We start from the raw sequence: 21,664 nt of genomic DNA on the forward strand, positions 1-21,664 counted from the left end.
ATCCTATATATCAATCTTCATTTCCGGACCATTCCGGAAACCCTCTGACGTCTGTGATCTCATCCGGGACTCCGAACAACATTAGGTAACCAACCATATAACTCTAATATGCATAAAACAACGTCGAACCTTAAGTGTGCAGACCCTGCGGGTTAGAAACCTATGTAGACATGACCCGAGACACTCCTCGGTCAATATCCAATAGCGGGACCTGGATGCCCATATTGGATCCTACATATTCTACGAAGATCTTATCGTTTGAACCTCAGTGCCAAGGATTCATATAATCCCATATGTCATTCCCTTTGTCCTTCGGTATGTTACTTGCCTGAGATTCGATCGTCAGTATCCGCATACCTATTTCAATCTCGTTTACCGGCAAGTCTCTTTACTCGTTCCGTAATACAAGATCCCGCAACTTACACTAAGTCACATTGCTTGCAAGGCTTGAGTGTGATGTTGTATTACCGAGTGGGCCCCGAGATACCTCTCCGTCATACGGAGTGACAAATCCCAGTCTTGATCCATACTAACTCAACAAACACCTTCGGAGATACCTGTAGAGCATCTTTATAGTCACCCAGTTACGTTGCGACGTTTGATACACACAAAGCATTCCTCCGGTGTCTGTGAGTTATATGATCTCATGGTCATAGGAACAAATACTTGACACGCAGAAAACAGTAGCAACAAAATGACACGATCAACATGCTACGTCTATTAGTTTGGGTCTAGTCCATCACATGATTCTCCTAATGATGTGATCCCGTTATCAAGTGACAACACTTTCCTATGGTCAGGAAACCTTGACCATCTTTGATCAACGAGCTAGTCAACTAGAGGCTTACTAGGGACAGTGTTTTGTCTATGTATCCACACATGCACTGTGTTTCCAATCAATACAATTATAGCATGGATAATAAACGATTATCATGAACAAAGAAATATAATAATAACTAATTTATCATTGCCTCTAGGGCATATTTCCAACATAATGATACATCAACAAATTTGTATAGTAATAACAAAGGTGGGACAAACTTTGTTATGCACTTAAATTTGTATAAGCTTGAGCAATGAAAGAAATATAAATTCACGAGATTATGTAAAGTAAACTTTCTAAAGATAGAGATGCAAAAAGGCGTTGATCTACAAGAGCAAGATGTGACGAAGGCATCTAAGATTCTATCTTCTAACCTTTACCTTCAGAGGGGACAAAAAAATTCTCCCAGAGTGAACTGAGATTTGTTCCAACAAATGTCCTGTTGTTTGTAAGTTAACACTGATGTTAGATAGAGGTGTTGTACTGAAAACATCACATACTGGAAACTATAGGGTAGTTATACGGATAGGATAAGAAAGACCAAGCAAACCTATAATCTGTGTGTCTCAAATGAAGTGAGATACAATACTCCTGATTTGATTCATCACTGCGGTGCAAGGCATGCCCTCCATACTGAAAAAATTTCAGGGTGACCAAGAGTATGAATGCTAGTACATGGATATGCAATTAAGGGGATAAAGGAATTAAGGGGATAAAGGAAGACCGATAAAAACAACATAGTAGAAGTCTTAACGACATGTTTTATCTGTAAATGGAACACTAAAAAGAAATATATTGCAATCACACAAGTTCAGATGTAAAAGGAACACTAAGCAAGTTCATAAATAAAACATGTGGCTAACTCAGGTTGACCATTGGGGAAGGAAAATAAAAGTAAAGATCCAAATTTATGCCATCTGAATGACCTGCAACTTCCTTTTCAAAACAGTCAACGGCGTGGCATCATCCCATCTGATTGGAGTTTAGATTAAACACTAGGTACCTTGGATTGGACAGCGGTCGGTATGTCGTCGACGATCCTGTCCCTCTTGTAGCTGCTCTCGTACTGGAGCAGCGGGTGCGCCTTCACCTGGGAGCTGATGTCGCTGCCCAGCCGGTTCCTGTTCATGTACCTAACGAGCTCCGTCATCTTGTCGCGGAAGCGCTTGATCCTGGACCCCTTGATGATGAGCGCCGTCATGTTCCCGATGAGGTAGGCGCCGAGCAGCATGCTGAAGGAGACGTACACCATGATGAACACCATCTCCCTCGCGCTGTCGCGTGCTGCCGCCGCTGCACTTTGTCGCCCCGCGCGCCACCGACTCCAGCCTCGCCGCCCCGCCGCATGGTGCGCTGCGCCCCGCCGCCAGATCCGGCTCGGCTCGCCATGGATCCGGCCGCCCCACGCGCCCCTCGGTATCGCCTCCACCTTTGACCACCGCCGCGACGCTCGCCGACGACGGAGCCGCCGTCGACGGACCGACCTCCTCATTAGCCAGATCGGGACCGGACCGTGAGCCGCCGTCGACGGACCGACCTCGTCCTCAGCCAGATCGGGACCAGACCGTGAGCCGCCGTCGACGGACCGGCCTCCTCCTCAGCCAGATCGGGACCGGACCATCCAGATCCACCCTCATCCCTGGACCGGTGGAGGACAGGGGATTTTTTGAAAAACGAAACGTTTTTTTCACTTAATCAGGAACTGTGGGTTGATTCCTAAAAAACGGAGGGACTTTTTTTACAAAAACGGCACGACGGACGACGGAAGCAGTAGCTGCCTTATTATTAAGGAGAGATGAACTCACGTACATCAAACTTGGCATGGTCAAACTGCCCCTCACCTCTCCTTTAGTCCATCTCGCTTCATCCAACAGAAGAGGGAAAGTAACAACAAGCGAGCTAGCACCTGTTCTGAAGGATGAAGTGATGTTGATTAGTTGATTTGATTAAGTGGATTTAGTGCATCGCTCAAATACACCCATGTGCCATGCACTATTTATGTGCTCGTTGTTGCTTCCATCGTTGCGGCCGCTCCTGATGCCGGCGGTCGCCGTTCATTAGCTGCGTCATCAGGTTGCATCCGTCGACCGACTGCTACGTCGTTAGGGTTAGTGGGAACGATCGGTATTCTCCTCCTAGGCCATGGATTAGCGACCTACGCGTGCGACACTATCCTGGCCTTCCAGCCTGCTGGCTCGGCAAGGCCTCGTTGCTGATGTGCTATTGATTTGGGCCCCGTGCCACCTGAAGGCCCTATGCGGACGCACCGGCTGCACACCCGTGTGCCCGGGCCTAGGACTCCTATGTTGGAAATATGCCCTAGAGGCAATAATAAATTACTTATTATTATATTTCTTTGTTCATGATAAATCGTTTATTATCCATGCTATAACTGTATTGATTGGAAACACAATACATGTGTGGATACATAGACAAAACAATATCCCTAGTAAGCCTCTAAATGACTAGCTCGTTGATCAAAGATGGTCAAGGTTTCCTGACCATAGGCAAGTGTTGTCACTTGATAACGGGATCACATCATTAGGAGAATCATGTGATGGACTAGACCCAAACTAATGAACGTAGCATGTTGATCGTGTCATTTTGTTGCTACTGTTTTTGTGCGTGTCAAGTATTTATTCATGTGGCCATGAGATCATATAACTCACTGGCACCGGAGGAATGCCTTGTGTGTATCAAATGTCACAACGTAACTGGGTGACTATAAAGATGCTCTACAGATATCTCCGAAGGTGTCCGTTGAGTTAGTGTGGATCAAGACTAGGATTTGTTACTCCGTGTGACGGAGAGGTATCTCGGGGCCCACTCGGTAATACAACATCACACACAAGCCTTGCAAGCAATGTGACTTAGTGTATGTCACGGGATCTTGTATTACGGAACGAGTAAAGAGACTTGTCGGTAAACGAGATTGAAATAGGTATGCGGATACCGACGATCGAATCTCGGGCAAGTAACATACCGAAGGACAAAGGGAATGACATACGAGATTATATGAATCCTTGACACTGAGGTTCAACCGATAAGATCTTCGGAGAATATGTAGGATCCAATATGGGGATCCAGGTCCCGCTATTAGATATTGGTCGAGGAGTCCCTCGGGTCATGTCTACATAGTTCTCGAACCCGCAGGGTCTGCACACTTAAGGTTCGGCGATGTTTTATGCGTATTTAAGTTATATGGTTGGTTACCGAATGTTGTTCGGAGTCCCGGACGAGATCACGGACGTCAAGAGGGTTTCCGAAATGGTCCGGAGACGAAGATTGATATATAGGTTTGTCTCATTTGGTTACCGGAAGGTTTTAGGGCATTACCGGGAATGTACCAGGAATGACGAATGGGTTCCGGAGTTCTACCGGGAGGGGCCAGCCCACCCGGAAAGAAGCCCAAAGGCTTTGTGGGGGCACACCAGCCCTTAGTGGGCTGGTGGGCAAGCCCAAGAGGGCCCTTGCACAGGAGACAAGGAAAAACCAAAGAGAAAAAAAAGGAAGTGGGAAAGTGGAGAAGGACTCCACCTTCCAATCCTAGTTGGACTAGGATTGGAAGGGGAGGAATTCCCCCCTTGCTTCGGACGACCCCTTGGGGCTCTCTTGAGCCTCAAGGCAAGGTCCCTCCCCTCCCTCCTATATATACTGAGGTATTGGGCCTGATTTGAGACAACTTTGCCACGGCAGCCCGACCACATACCTCCACGTTTTTTTCCTCTAGATCGTATTTCTGCGGAGCTCGGGCGGAGCCCTGCTGAGATAGATAACCACCAACATCCGGAGCGCCGTCACGCTGCCGGAGAACTCATCTACCTCTCCGTCTCTCTTCCTGGATCAAGAAGGCCGAGATCATCGTCGAGATGTACGTGTGTTGAACGCGGAGGTGCCGTCCGTTTGGCACTAGATCGGAGCGAATCGTGGGACGGATCGCGGGACGGTTCGCGGGGCAGATCGAGGGACGTGAGGACGTTCCACTACATCAACCGCGTTTCTTAATGCTTCCTGCTATGCGATCTACAAGGGTACGTAGATCGGAAATCCCCTCTCGTAGATGGACATCACCATGATAGGTCTTCGTGCGCGTATGAAATTTTTTGTTTCCCATGCGACGTTCCCCAACAGTGGCATCATGAGCTAGGTTCATGCGTAGATGTCATCTCGAGTAGAACACAAAAGTTTTTTGTGGGCGGTGATGTGCAATTTGCTGCCCTCCTTAGTCTTTTCTTGATTCCGCGGTATTGTTGGATCGAAGCGGCTCGGACCGACATTACTCGTACGCTTACGAGAGACTGGTTTCATCGCTATGAGCAACCCCGTTGCTCAAAGATGACTGGCGAGTGTTGGTTTCTCCAACTTTAGTTGAATCGGATTTGACCGAGGAGGTCCTTGGAGAGAGGTTAAATAGCAATTCATACATCTTCGTTGTGGTGTTTGCGTAAGTAAGATGCGATCCTACTAGATACCCATGACAACCACGTAAAACATGCAACAACAATTAGAGGACGTCTACCTTGTTTTTGCAGGGTATGCTTGTGATGTGATATGGCCAACGACGTGATGTGATATATTCGATGTATGGGATGATCATGTTGTAATAGTTAATATCGACTTGCACGTCGATGCTACGGCAACCGGCATGAGCCATAGGGTTGTCTTTAAACTAACGTTTGTGTTTGAAGATGCGTTTACTATATTGCTAGGACGTAGCTTTAGTAGTAATAGCATAGCATACACGACAACCTCGATGGCGTCACGATGATGGAGATCATGATGATGGGGATCATGGTATGGCGCCGGTGACAAGAAGATCATGTCGGTGCTTTGGTGATGGAGATCAAAGGAGCACTTGATGATGGCCATATCATATCACTTATGAATTGCATGTGATGTTAATCCTTTATGCACCTTATCTTGCTTAGAATGACGGTAGAATTATGAGGTGATATCTCACTAAAATTTCAAGACGAAATTGTGTTCTCCCCGACTGTGCACCGTTGCGACAGTTCGTCGTTTCGAGACACCACGTGATGATCGGGTGTGATAGACTCAACGTTCACATACAACGGGTGCAAAACAGTTGCACACGCGGAACACTCGGGTCAAACTTGACGAGCCTAGCATGTGTAGACATGGCCTCGGAACACAAGAGACCGAAAGGTCGAGCATGAATCGTATAGTTGATATGATTAGCATAGAGATGCTTACCGCTGAAACTATTCTCGACTCACGTGATGATCGGACTTGAGATAGTGGATTTGGATCATGTACCACTCAAATGACTAGAGAGATGTACTTTTTGAGTGGGAGTTCTTAAGTAATACGATTAATTGAACTGATTATCATGAACATAGTCTAATGGTCTTCGCGAATTACGATGTAGGTTGCGCTATAGCTCTACTGTTTTTTCCTAGAGAAAATTTAGTTGAAAGTTGATAGTAGCAACTTTGCGGACTGAGTCCGCAAAACTGAGGATTGTCCTCATTGCTGCGCAGAAGGCTTATGTCCTTAATGCACTGCTCAGTGTACTGCACCTCAAGCGTCGTCTGTGGATGTTGCGAACATCTGCCATACACGTTTTTTGATGACTACATGATAGTTCAGTGCATAATACTTAATAGCTTAGAAGCAAGGCGCCGAAGACGTTTTTGAAACGTCGCGGAACATATGAGATGTTCTAAGAGATGAAACTGAGATTTCATGCTCGTGCCCTTGTTGAGAGGTATGAGACCTCCGACAAGATCCTTTGTCTACAAAGTAAAAGAGAAAAGCTCAAATCGTTGAGCATGTTCTCAGATTGTCTGAGTACAACAATCGCTTGAATCAAGTTGGAGTTAATCTTCCAGATAAGATAGTGATGGTTCTCCAAAGTCACTGCCACTAAGCTGCTAGAGCTTCGTGATGAACTATAACATATCAAGGATAGATATGATGATCCTTGAGCGATTCGCAATGCTTGACACTGCAAAAGTAGAAATCAAGAAGGAGCATCAATTGTTGATGGTTAGTAAAACCACTAGTTTCAAGAACGACAAGGGCTAGAAGGGATACTTCATGAAACGACAAACCAGTTGCTGCTCTAATGAAGAAACCCAAGATTGAACCCAAACCCGAGACTAAGTGCTTCTGTTCTGAAGGGAACGGTCACTGAGGTGAAGCTACCCTAGATACTTGGTAGATAAGAAGGTTGGCAAAGTCGACAGAAGTATATTTGATATACATGATATTGATGTGTACTTTACTAGTACTCCTAGTAGCACGAGGGTATTGAATACCGGTTCGGTTACTAAGTGATTAGTAACTCGAAATGAAAGCTACGGAATAAACGGAGACTAGCTAAAGGCGAGGTGACGATACATGTTGGAAGTGCTTCCAAGGTTGATGTGATCAAACGCCGCACGCTCCCTCTACCATCGGGATTGGTGTTAAACCTAAATAATTGTTATTTGGTGCTTGCGTTAAGCATGAACATGATTGGATCGTGTTTATTGCAATACGATTATTCATTTAAAGAGAATAATGGTTACTCTATTTTCTTGAATAATCACCTTCAATGGTTTATTGAATCTCGATCGTAGTGTTACACATGTTCATGATATTGGTGCCAAAAGATACAAGGTAATGATGATAGTACCACTTACTTGTGGCACTGCCGCTTGAGTCATGTTGCTATAAATTGCATGAAGAGGCTCCATGCTGATGGATCTTTATACTCACTTGTTTTTTAATCACTTGTGACATGCAAATCATACCACATGAGCAAGGCCTTGTTTTCATTGAGATGAAACAAGATAGTAACTTGTTGGAAGTAATACATTTTGATGTATGCAGTCCGATGGGTGCTGAGGCACGCAGTGGATATCATTATGTTCTTACTTCAATGACGATTTGAGTAGATACATGAGTATTTACTTAATGAATCACAAATTCTGAAATATTGAAAAAGTTCAATTCTGTTTCAGAGTGAAGTTCATCGTAACAAGAGGATAAACTGTCTACGATATGATCGCAGAGATGAATATCTGAGTTGCGAGTTTTGGTACACAGTTAAAACAATGTGGAAGTTGTTTCACAATTCATGCCACCAGGAACACCATAGTGTGATGGTGTGTCCGAACGTCATAGCCGCGACCTATTTGATATGGTGCATACTATGATGTCTCTTATGGAGTTACCACTATCATTTATGGGTTATGCATTAGAGACAACCGCATTCACTTTAAATAGGGCACCGCATAATTCCGTTGAGATGGCACAGTATAGACTGGGGTTTAGAGAAATCTAAGATGTCGTTTCTTGAAGTTTGGGGCTGCGACGCTTATGTGAAAAAGTTTCAGTCTGATAAGCTCGAACCCAAAGCGGATGAATGCATCTTCATAGGATATCCAAAACAGTTGGAGGCATCTCCTATCTCAGATCCAGAAGCAAAGTGTTTGTTTCTAGAAAACGGGTCCTTTCTCGAGGAAAGGTTTCTCTCGAAATAATTGAGTGGGAGGGTAGTAGAACTTGATGAGGTTATTGAACCATCACTTCAACCAGTGTGTAGCAGGGCGCAGGAAGTTGTTCCTGTGGCGCCTACACCAATTGAAGTGGAAGCTGATGATGGTGATCATTAAGCATTGGATCAAGACTACAAACCTCGTAGGTCGACAAGGTCGCATACTACTACAGAGTGGTATGGTAACCGTGTATTGGAGGTCATGTTGTTGAACAACAATGAACCTATGAGTTATGGAGAAGCAATGGTGGGCCCGGATTCTGACAAATGGCTGGAGGCCATGAAATCCGAGAGAGAATCCATATGTGAGAACAAAGTATAGACTTTGGAAGAACTACTTGATGGTCGTAGGACTATTAAGTAAAGATGGATCTTTATAAGGAAGACAGACGATAGTGGTGCATCGTCACCATTAAGAAAAGCTCGACTTGTCGCAAGGATGTTTTCCGACAAGTTCAAGAAGTTGACTGTGATGAGACTTTCTCACTCATAGCGATGCAAAAGATCTGTTGGAATTATGTTATCAGTTGCTGCATTACTTATGAAATATTGCACATAGGATGTCAAAACATTGTTTTCCTCGACGGAAAGGTTGTATGTGATACAACCGGAAAGTTTTGTCAATCCTAAGGATGTTAACAAGTATGCAAGCTCCAGCGATCCTTCTATGGACTGGTGCAAGCATCTCGGAGTTGGAATATATGCTTTGATGAGTTGATCAAAGCTTTTGGGTTTATACAAGGTTTATGAGAAACTTGTATTTCCAAAGAAGTGAGTGGGAGCACTATAGAATTTCTGATAAGTATATGTGGTTGACATATTGTTGATCAGAAGTAATGTAGAATTTCTGTGAAGCATAAAAGGTTGTTTGAAAGGAGTTTTTCAAAGGAATACCTGGATTGAGCTACTTGAACGTTGAGCATCAAGATCTATGGAGATAGATCGAAACGCTTAATAGAAGTTTCAACAAGATGCATGCCTTGACAAGTTTTTGAAGGAGTTCAAAATAGATCAGCAAAGAAGGAGTTCTTGACTGTGTTGTAAGGTGTGAATTTGAGTAAGACTCAAAACCCGACCACGACAGAATAAAGAGAATAGACGAAGGTCGTCTTTTATGCCTTAGCCGTAGACTCTAAAGTATGCCATGCTGAGTACCGCACCTGATGTGTGCCTTGCAGCAAGTATGTTAAGAGATACAGAGAGTGATCCAGGATTGAATCACTGATCAGCGGTCAAAGTTATCCTTAGTAACTAAATGGACTAAGGAATTTTTCTCGATTATGGAGGTGGTTAAAGAGTTCGTCATAAAGGGTTACGGCGATGCAAGCTTTGACACTTATCCGAATAACTATGAGTAGTAAAAAGGATTCGTATAGTAGAGTAGATACTTGGAGTATTTCCAAATAGCACGTAGTAGCAGCATCTATAAGATGACATAAAGATTTGTAAAGAACACACGGATCTGAAATTTTCAGAACCGTTGACTAAAACCTCTCTCACGAGCAAGACGTGATCAGACCCGAGAACTATATGGGTGTTGGATTCATTGAAATCACATGGTGATGTGAACTAGATTTTTGACTCTAGCGCAAGTGGGAGACTGTTGGAAATATTCCCTAGAGGCAATAATAAATTAGTTATTATTATATTTCTTTGTTCATGATAAATCGTTTATTATCCATGGTACAACTGTATTGATTGGAAACACAATACATGGGTGGATACATAGACAAAACAATATCCCTAGTAAGCCTCTAAATGACTAGCTCGTTGATCAAAGATGGTCAAGGTTTCCTCACCAAAGGCAAGTGTTGTCACTTGATAACGGGATCACATCATTAGGAGAATCATGTGATGGACTAGACCCAAACTAATGAACGTAGCATGTTGATCGTGTCATTTTGTTGCTACTGTTTTTCTGCGTGTCAAGTATTTATTCCTGTGACCATGAGATCATATAACTCACTAGCACCGGAGGAATTCCTTGTGTGTATCAAACGTCACAACGTAACTGGGTGACTATAAAGATGCTCTACAGATATCTCCGAAGGTGTCCGTTGAGTTAGTATGGATCAAGACTAGGATTTGTCACTCCGTGTGACGGAGAAGTATCTCGGGGCCCACTCGGTAATACAACACCACACACAAGCCTTGCAAGCAATGTGACTTAGTGTATGTCACGGGATCTTGTATTACGAAACGAGTAAAGAGACTTGCCGGTAAACGAGATTGAAATAGGTATGCGGATACCGACGATCGAATCTCGGGCAAGTAACATACCGAAGGACAAAGGGAATGACATACGGGATTATATGAATCCTTGACACTGAGGTTCAAACGATAAGATCTTCGGAGAATATGTAGGATCCAATATGGACATCCAGGTCCCGCTATCGGATATTGACCGAGGAGTCCCTCGGGTCATGTCTACATAGTTCTCGAACTCGCAGGGCCTGCACACTTAAGGTTCGGCGATGTTTTATGCGTATTTGAGTTATATGGTTGGTTACCGAATGTTGTTCGGAGTCCCGGATGAGATCACGGACGTCACGAGGGTTTACGGAATGGTCCGGAGACGAAGATTGATATATAGGTTTGTCTCATTTGGTTACCGGAAGGTTTCGGGCATTACCGGGAATGTACCGGGAATGACGAATGGGTTCCGGAGTTCTACCGGGATGGGCCAGCCCACCCGGGAAGAATCCCAAAGGCTTTGTGGGGGCACACCAGCCCTTAGTGGGCTGGTGGGCAAGCCTAAGAGGGCCCTTGCGCAGGAGACAAGGAAAAACCAAAGAGAAAAAAAAGGAAAGTGGGAAAGTGGAGAAGGACTCCACCTTCCAATCCTAGTTGGACTAGGATTGGAAGGGGAGGACTCCCCCCTTGCTTTTATTGGGGAACGTCGCATGGGAAACAAAAAATTTCCTACGCGCACGAAGACCTATCATGGTGATGTCCATCTACGAGAGGGGATGTGTGATCTACGTACCCTTGTAGACCGTACAGCAGAAGCGTTAGTGAACGCGGTTGATGTAGTGGAACGTCCTCACGTCCCTCGATCCGCCCCGCGAACGTCCCGCGATCAGTCCCACGATCTAGTGCCGAACGGACGGCACCTCCGCGTTCAGCACATGTACAGCTCGACGATGATCTCGGCCTTCTTCATCCAGCAAGAGAGACGGAGAGGTAGAAGAGTTCTCCGGCAGCGTGACGGCGCTCCGGAGGTTGGTGATGATCTTGTCTCAGCAGGGCTCCGCCCGAGCTCCGCAGAAACGCGATCTAGAGGAAAAACCGTGGAGGTATGTGGTCGGGCTGCCGTGGAAAAGTCGTCTCAAATCAGCCCTAAAACCTCCGTATATATAGGGGGAAGAGGGGGAGCCTTGCCTTGGGGCTCAAGGAGCCCCAAGGGGGTCGGCCGAGCCAAGGGGGGAAGGCCTCCCCCCCCCCAAACCGAGTCCAACTTGGTTTGGTGGGTGGAGTCCTTCTTCCCTTTCCCACCTCCTCCTTTTTTTTCTTTTCTCTTTGATTTTCTTCCTATGGCGCATAGGGCCTTCTTGGGCTGTCCCACCAGCCCACTAAGGGCTGGTGTGCCACCCCCAAGGCCTATGGGCTTCCCCGGAGTGGGTTACCCCCCCCCCCCGGTGAACTCCCAGAACCCATTCGTCATTCCCGGTACATTCCCGGTAACTCCGAAAACCTTCCGGTAATCAAATGAGGTCATCCTATATATCAATCTTCATTTCCGGACCATTCCGGAAACCCTCGTGACGTCCGTGATCTCATCCGGGACTCCGAACAACATTCGGTAACCAACCATATAACTCAAATACGCATAAAATAACGTCGAACCTTAAGTGTGCAGACCCTACGGGTTTGAGAACTATGTAGACATGACCCGAGAGACTCCTCGGTCAATATCCAATAGCGGGACCTGGATGCCCATATTGGATCCTACATATTCTACGAAGATCTTATCGTTTGAACCTCAGTGCCAAGGATTCATATAATCCCGTATGTCATTCCCTTTGTCCTTCGGTATGTTACTTGCCCGAGATTCGATCGTCAGTATCCGCATACCTATTTCAATCTCGTTTACCGGCAAGTCTCTTTACTCGTTCCGTAATACAAGATCCCGCAACTTACACTAAGTCACATTGCTTGCAAGGCTCGTGTGTGATGTTGTATTACCGAGTGGGCCCCGAGATACCTCTCCGTCACACGGAGTGACAAATCCCAGTCTTGATCCATACTAACTCAACGAACACCTTCGGAGATACCTGTAGAGCATCTTTATAGTCACCCAGTTACGTTGCGACATTTGATACACACAAAGTATTCCTCTGGTGTTAGTGAGTTATATGATCTCATGGTCATAGGAACAAATACTTGACACGCAGAAAAACAGTAGCAACAAAATGACACGATCAACATGCTATGTCTATTAGTTTGGGTCTAGTCCATCACGTGATTCTCCTAATGACGTGATCCAGTTATCAAGCAACAACACCTTGTTCATAATCAGAAGACACTGACTATCTTTGATCAACTGGCTAGCCAACTAGATGCTTGCTAGGGACAGTGTTTTGTCTATGTATCCACACATGTAAATGAGTCTTCATTCAATACAATTATAGGATGGATAATAAACGATTAGCTTGATACAAGAATTATAATAATAACTATATTTATTATTGCCTCTAGGGCATAATTCCATCAGTATCCCACTTGCACTAGAGTCAATAATCTAGCCCTCACATCATCATGGGAATTACATTGTAATAAATCTAACACCCATACAGTTCTGGTGTTGATTATGCTTTGCCCGTGGAAGAGGTTCAGTCAGCGGGTCTGCTACATTCAGATCCGTATGCACTTTGCATATATTTATGTCCTCCCCTTAGACGCAGTCGCGGATGAGGTTGAAGCGTCGTTTGATGTGTCTGTACTTCTTGTGAAACCGTGGTTCCTTTGCTAAGGCGATGGCACCCGTGTTGTCACGGAACAAGGTTATTGGATTCAGTGCGCTTGGCACCACTCCAAGATCCGTCATGAATTGCTTCATCTAGACACCCTCCTTAGCTGCCTCCGAGGCAGCCATGTACTCCGCTTCACATGTAGAATCTGCTATGACGCTTTGCTTGGAACTGCACCAGCTTACCGCACCCCCATTAAGAATAAATACGTATCCGGTTTGCGACTTAGAGTCGTCCGGATCTGTGTCAAAGCTTGCATCGACGTAACCTTTTACGGCGAGCTCTTCGTCACCTCCATACACGAGAAACATCTCCTTAGTCCTTTTCAGGTACTTCAGGATATTCTTGACCGCCGTCCAGTGATCCACTCCTGGATTACTCTGGAACCTACCTGCCATACTTATGGCCAGGCTAACGTCCGGTCTAGTGCACAGCATTGCATACATGATAGAACCTATGGCTGAAGCATAGGGGACGGTGCGCATATGCTCTCTATCCTCATCAGTTGCTGGGCACTGAGTCTTATCAATCTCGTACCTTGTAAACCTGGCAAGAACCCTTTCTTGGACTGTTCCATTTTGAACCTCTTCAAAACTTTATCAAGGTATGTGCTTTGTGAAAGTCCTATCAGGCGTTTTGATCTATCCCTGTAGATCTTAATGCCTAGAATGTAAGCAGTTTCTCCTAGGTCCTTCATAGAGAAACTTTTATTCAAGTAATCCTTTATGCTCTCCAAAAACTCTACGTTGTTACCAATCAGCAATATGTCATCCACATATAATATTAGAAACGCCACAGAGCTCCCACTCACTTTCTTGTAAATATAAGATTCTCCAACCACTTGTATAAACCCAAATGCTTTGATCACCTCATCAAAGCGTTTGTTCCAACTCCGAGATGCTTGCACCAGTCCATAAATGGATTGCTGGAGCTTGCTCACCTTGTTAGCATTCTTAGGATCGACAAAACCTTAAGGTTGCATCGTATACAATTCTTCCTTAAGGAAACCGTTAAGGAACGCCGTTTTGACATCCATCTGCCAGATTTCATAATCGAAAAATGCAGCTATTGCTAACATGATTCTGACGGACTTAAGCATCGCTACGGGTGAGAATGTCTCATCGTAGTCAACTCCTTGAACTTGTGAAAAACCCTTTGCCACAAGTTGTCATTTATAAACGGTCACATTGCCGTCAGCGTCTGTCTTCCTCTTAAAGATCCATTTGTTTTGAATAGCCTTGCGGCCCTCAGGCAGTACTTCCAAAGTCCACACTTTGTTCTCATACATGGATCCTATCTCGGACTTCATGGCTTCTAGCCATTTGTTGGAATCTGGGCCCACCATTGCTTCTTCATAATTTGCAGGTTCATTGTTGTCCAACAACATGATTGATAAAACGGGATTACCGTACCACTCTGGAGCAGCACGTGGTCTCGTCGACCTGCGTGGTTCGACAGAAACTTGAACCGGAGTTTCATGATCATTATCATTAACTTCCTCCTCAACCGGCGTCGCAACGACAGAGGTTTCCCCTTGCCCTGCGCCACCATCCAGAGGGATGAGAGGTTCGACAACCTCGTCAAGTTCTATCTTCCTCCCACTCAATTCTCTCGAGAGAAACTCCTTCTCGAGAAAAGCTCCGTTTTTAGCAACAAACACTTTGCCCTCGGATTTGAGATAGAAGGTGTACCCAACTGTCTCTTTTGTGTAACCTATGAAGACGCACTTTTCCGCTTTGGGTTCCAGCTTTTCAGGCTGAAGCTTTTTGACATAAGCATCACATCCCCAAACTTTAAGAAACGACAACTTTGGCCTTTTGCCATACCACAGTTCGTATGGTGTCGTCTTAACGGATTTTGATGGTGCCCTATTTAAAGTGAATGCAGTTGTTTCTAATGCATAACCCCAAAACGATAACGGCAAATCGGTAAGAGACATCATAGATCGCACCATCTCTAATAAAGTACGATTACGACGTTCGGACACACCATTACGCTGTGGTGTTCCAGGCGGTGTCAACTGTGAAACAATTCCACATTGTCTTAAGTGAGCACCAAACTCGAAACTCAGATATTCACCCCCACGATCAGACCGTAGGAACTTGATCTTCTTGTTACGATGATTTTCAACTTTACTTTGAAATTGCTTGAACTTTTCAAATGTTTCAGACTTGTGCTTCATTAAGTAGACATAACCATATCTACTCAAATCGTCAGTGAAGGTGAGAAAATAACGATATCCGCCGCGTGCCTCTACGCTCATCGGACCACACACATCGGTATGTATGATTTCCAACAAGTCACTTGCACGCTCCATTGTTCCGGAGAACGGAGTTTTAGTCATTTTGCCCATGAGGCATGGTTCGCACGTGTCAAGTGAATCAAAGTCAAGTGACTCCAAAAGTCCATCGGCATGGAGTTTCTTCATGCGCTTTACACCAATGTGACCTAAGCGGCAGTGCCACAAAAATATGACGCTATCATTGTTAACTCTAACTCTTTTGGTCTCAATGTTATGTATGTGTGTATCGCTATCAAGATTCAATATGAACAATCCTCTCTCATTGGGTGCATGACCATAAAAGATGTTACTCATAGAAATAGAACAACCATTATTCTCTGACTTAAAAGAGTAACCGTCTCGCAATAAACAAGATCCAGATATAATGTTCATGCTCAACGCAGGCACTAAATAACAATGATTCAAGTTCATAACTAATCCTGATGGTAACTGAAGTGAAACTGTGCCGACGGCGATTGCATCAACCTTGGAACCATTTCCTACGCGCATCGTCACTTCATCTTTTGCCAGCCTTCATCTATTCCGCAGTTCCTGTTTCGAGTTGCAAATATGAGCAACAGAACCGGTATCGAATACCCAAGCACTACTACGAGAGCCGGTTAAGTACACATCAATAACATGTATATCAAATATACCTGATTTTTCTTTGGCCGCCTTCTTATCTGCCAGATACTTGGGGCAATTGCGCTTCGAGTGATCCATACCCTTGCAATAGTAACACTCTGTTTTAGGCTTAGGTCCAGCTTTGGGTTTCTTCGTCGGATTGGCAACAGGCTTGCCGCTCTTCTTTGAATTACCCTTCTTGCCTTTGCCGTTTCTCTTGAAACTAGTGGTCTTATTCACCATCAACACTTGATGCTCTTTATGGAGTTCAGACTCTGCGACTTTCAGCATCGCAAACAACTCGCCCGGAGACTTGTTCATCCCTTGCATGTTGTAGTTCAACACAAAGCCTTTATAGCTTGGCGGCAGTGATTGAAGGATTCTGTCAGTGATAGCCTCTTGCGGGAGTTCAATCGCCAGCTCAGCTAGACGGTTTGAGTACCCAGACATTTTGAGCACATGTTCACTGACAGACGAGTTCTCCTCCATCTTGCAAGCATAGAATTTATCGGAGGTCTCATACCTCTCGATCCGGGCGTTCTTCTGAAAGATAAACTTCAACTCCTGGAACATCTCAAATGCTCCATGACGCTCAAAGCGACGTTGAAGTCCCGGTTCTAAGCCATACAAAACTGCACATTGAACTATTGAGTAGTCCTCCTTACGTGCTAACCAAGCGTTCTTAACATCTTGATCAGCCGTAGCGGGTGGTTCATCTCCTAGTGCAGCATTAAGGACATAATCCTTCTTCCCAGCTTGTAAGATTAGCTTAAGATTACGAGCCCAGTCTACAAAGTTGCTTCCATCATCTTTCAAATTAGCTTTCTCTAGGAACGTATTAAAATTCAGGGTGACTGTCGCGTGAGCCATGATATACAACACAAATATATTCAAAGTGGACTTAGACTATGTTCAAGACAATTAGAGTTTAACTTAACCAAATTATTCGCTAAACTCCCATTCAAAAAGTACATCTCTCTAGTCATTTGAGTGGTTCATGATCCACTTACACTAGCTCAAGTCCGATCATCACGTGAGTGGAGCATAGTTTCATTGGTAAGCATCCCCATGCTAATCATATCATCTATATGATTCATGATCGACCTTTCGGTCTCATGTGTTCCGAGGCCATGTCTGCACATGCTAGGCTCGTCAAGCTTAACCCGAGTGTTCCGCGTGCGCAACTGTTTTGCACCCGTTGTATGTGAACGTTGAGTCTATCACACCCGATCATCACGTGGTGTCTCGAAACGACGAACTGTAGCAACGGTGCACAGTCGGGGAGAACACAATTTCGTCTTGAAATTTTAGTGAGAGATCACCTCATAATGCTACCGTCGTTCTAAGCAAAATAAGGTGCATAAAAGGATTAACATCACATGCAATTCATAAGTGACATGATATGGCCATCATCACGTGCTCCTTGATCTCCATCACCAAAGCACCGGCACGATCTTCTTGTCACCGGCGCCGCACCATGATCTCCATCAACGTGTCGCCATCGGGGTTGTCGTGCTACTCATGCTATTACTACTAAAGCTACATCCTAGCAAAATAGTAAACGCATCTGCAAGCACAAACGTTAGTTTAAAGACAACCCTATGGCTCCTGTCGGTTGCCGTACCATCAACGTGCAAGTCGATATTATCTATTACAACATGATCATCTCATACATCCAATATATCACATCACATCGTTGGCCATATCACATCACAAGCATACCCTGCAAAAACAAGTTAGACGTCCTCTAATTTTGTTGTTGCATGTTTTACGTGGTGACCATGGGTATCTAGTAGGATCGCATCGTACTTACGCAAACACCACAACGGAGATATATGAGTTGCTATTTAACCTCATCCAAGGACCTCCTCGGTCAAATCCGATTCAACTAAAGTTGGAGAAACTGACACTTGCCAGTCATCTTTGAGCAACGGGGTTACCCGTAGCGATGAAACCAGTCTCTCGTAAGCGTACGAGTAATGTCGGTCCAAGCCGCTTAAATCCAACAATACCGCGGAATCAAGAAAAGACTAAGGAGGGCAGCAAAACGCACATCATCGCCCACAAAAACTTTTTTGTTCTACTCGAGAAGACATCTACGCATGAACCTAGCTCATGATGCCATTGTTGGGGAACGTCGCATGGGAAACAAAAAATTTCCTACGCGCACGAAGACCTATCATGGTGATGTCCATCTACGAGAGGGGATGTGTGATCTACGTACCCTTGTAGACCGTACAGCAGAAGCGTTAGTGAACGCGGTTGATGTAGTGGAACGTCCTCACGTCCCTCGATCCACCCCGCGAACCGTCCCGCGATCAGTCCCACGATCTAGTGCCGAACGGACGGCACCTCCGCGTTCAGCACACGTACAGCTCGACGATGATCTCGGCCTTCTTGATCCAGCAAGAGAGACAGAGAGGTAGAAGAGTTCTCCGGCAGCGTGACGGTGCTCCGGAGGTTGGTGATGATCTTGTCTCAGCAGGGCTCCGCCCGAGCTCCGCAGAAACGCGATCTAGAGGAAAAACCGTGGAGGTATGTGGTCGGGCTGCCGTGGAAAAGTCGTCTCAAATCAGCCCTAAAACCTCCGTATATATAGGGGGAAGAGGGGGAGCCTTGCCTTGGGGCTCAAGGAGCCCCAAGGGGGTCGGCCGAGCCAAGGGGGGAAGGTCTCCCCCCCCAAACCGAGTCCAACTTGGTTTGGTGGGTGGAGTCCTTCTTCCCTTTCCCACCTCCTCCTTTTTTTTCTTTTCTCTTTGATTTTCTTCCTATGGTGCATAGGGCCTTCTTGGGCTGTCCCACCAGCCCACTAAGGGCTGGTGTGCCACCCCCAAGGCCTATGGGCTTCCCCGGAGTGGGTTGCCCCCCCGGTGAACTCCCAGAACCCATTCGTCATTCCCGATACATTCCCGGTAACTCCAAAAACCTTCGAGTAATCAAATGAGGTCATCCTATATATCAATCTTCGTTTCCGGGCCATTCCGGAAACCCTCGTGACTTCCGTGATCTCATCCGGGACTCCGAACAACATTCGGTAACCAACCATATAACTCAAATACGCATAAAACAACGTCGAACCTTAAGTGTGCAGACCCTGCGGGTTCGAGAACTATGTAGACATGACCCGAGAGACTCCTCGGTCAATATCCAATAGCGGGACCTGGATGCCCATATTGGATCCTACATATTCTACGAAGATCTTATCGTTTGAACCTCAGTGCCAAGGATTCATATAATCTCGTATGTCATTCCCTTTGTCCTTCGGTATGTTACTTGCCCGAGATTCGATCGTCAGTATCCGCATACCTATTTCAATATCGTTTACCGGCAAGTCTCTTTACTCGTTTCGTAATACAAGATCCCGCAACTTACACTAAGTCACATTGCTTGCAACGCTTGTGTGTGATGTTGTATTACCGAGTGGGCCCCGAGATACCTCTCCGTCACACGGAGTGACAAATCCCAGTCTTGATCCATGCTAACTCAACGGACACCTTCGGAGATACCTGTAGAGCATCTTTATAGTCACCCAGTTACGTTGCGACGTTTGATACACACAAAGTATTCCTCCGGTGTTAGTGAGTTATATGATCTCATGGTCATAGGAACAAATACTTGACACGCAGAAAAACAGTAGCAATAAAATGACATGATCAACATGCTACGTCTATTAGTTTGGGTCTAGTCCATCACGTGATTCTCCTAATGACGTGATCCAGTTATCAAGTAACAACACCTTGTTCATAATCAAAAGACACTGACTATCTTTGATCAACTGGCTAGCCAACTAGAGGCTTGCTAGGGACAGTGTTTTGTCTATGTATTCACACATCTAAATGAGTCTTCATTCAATACAATTATAGCATGGATAATAAACGATTATCTTGATACAGGAATTATAATAACAACTATATTTATTATTGCCTCTAGGGCATAATTCCAACAGCTTCGGCCGACCCCTTGGGGCTCTATTGAGCCTCAAGGTAAGGTCCCTCCCCTCCCTTCTATATATACTAAGGTACTGGGGCTGATTTGAGACAACTTTGCCACGTCAGCCTGACCACATACCTCCATGGGTTTTCCTCTAGATCGTATTTCTGCGGAGCTCAGGCGGAGCCGTGCTGAGATAGATCACCACCAACCTTCGGAGTGCCGTCACGCTGCCGGAGAACTCATCTATCTCTCCGTCTCTCTTGCTGGATCAAGAAGGCCGAGATCATCGTCGAGCTGTACGTGTGCTGAACGCGGAGGTGCCGTCCGTTCGGCACTAGATCGGAGCGGATCGTGGGACGGATCGCGGGACGGTTCGTGGGGCGGTTCGCGGGGCGGATCGAGGGACGTGAGGACGTTCCACTACGTCAACCGCGTTTCTTAACGCTTCCTGCTGTGCGATCTACAAGGGTACGTAGATCGGAGATACCCTCTCGTAGATGGACATCACCATGATAGGTCTTCGTGCGTGTAGGAAATTTTTTGTTTCCCATGCGACGTTCCCCAACATCCTACACAACGAGGCTATAATTGGTTTTTTTTAGGATGGCTATAACTGATTTTGTGGGGTAACCAAACACACACATAGTTTAGTTTTCCGAAAGTTCATGAGGGCAAACCATCAGTTTACATGTTATCCAGGATGCCACTTCAATGCACCCATAGTTAGAGTATCTCTAGCATACCTCGTAAAAATGCAAATTGTAAAACTGATATACGAGTCGAAAAATGCATTTTAAGGATCCATTTTAGCTACGGTCGAACATAAACTATAAAACTGGGATAAAGAGCTCCTTCCTCCGGTTCAGCGGCCGCCACCCCTTACTCCAGCGGGTCGTGCCCGCCACGCTGGCCGCGTCCAACCCCGTTGGTGGCTCGCCGTCGCCTGTCGACCGCGCCCCATCGCCCGTCGGCCATACCCTGTCGCCCGTCGGACGTGCCCCATCCCCGTCGCCCGTCGGACGTGCCCCATCCCCGTCGACCGCACTAGCCGCGCCTAGCCTCGCCGGTCACGCCTTGTCGCCGGACGGCACTGTCCTGCTCTTGTTGTCAGCCGCGCCGATCGAGTCGTGCCCCTTTGTCAGTCATGCTGGGAGGATTCCGGCAGCCAGGCTGAGGTCATGGGAAGCCACGGCGAGGTTGGGCTTGTCCAATTCAAATCGTCAGCGATCGATTGCGGCGTCCAGCGGCCTTTTCCGGCGTGCGGTGATGAATTCCGGCAAGTTTAGGGCGGATTCCAGCAAACTCCGCGGAGGCGTGTTTGCTCCAACGAGGTTTGACCGGTATACGCCCCCCTAGGATTGGCCTTCCAACCTTCAAAAATAAGGTTTCGGGTGTGGCTTTTCCATGCCCCTTAAAAATTTACGGGTTGGACCACCTTTATGATATTTGTTCTGCACATTTTTTGCGACCAAAACTGTAAAACGCAAAAAAATACGAATTTGACCACTTTATACGGACCTGCTAGAGAT

The sequence above is a fragment of the Hordeum vulgare genome, chromosome 5H, assembly GCF_904849725.1.
Source record: "Hordeum vulgare subsp. vulgare chromosome 5H, MorexV3_pseudomolecules_assembly, whole genome shotgun sequence".
Taxonomy (NCBI): Eukaryota; Viridiplantae; Streptophyta; class Magnoliopsida; order Poales; family Poaceae; genus Hordeum; species Hordeum vulgare.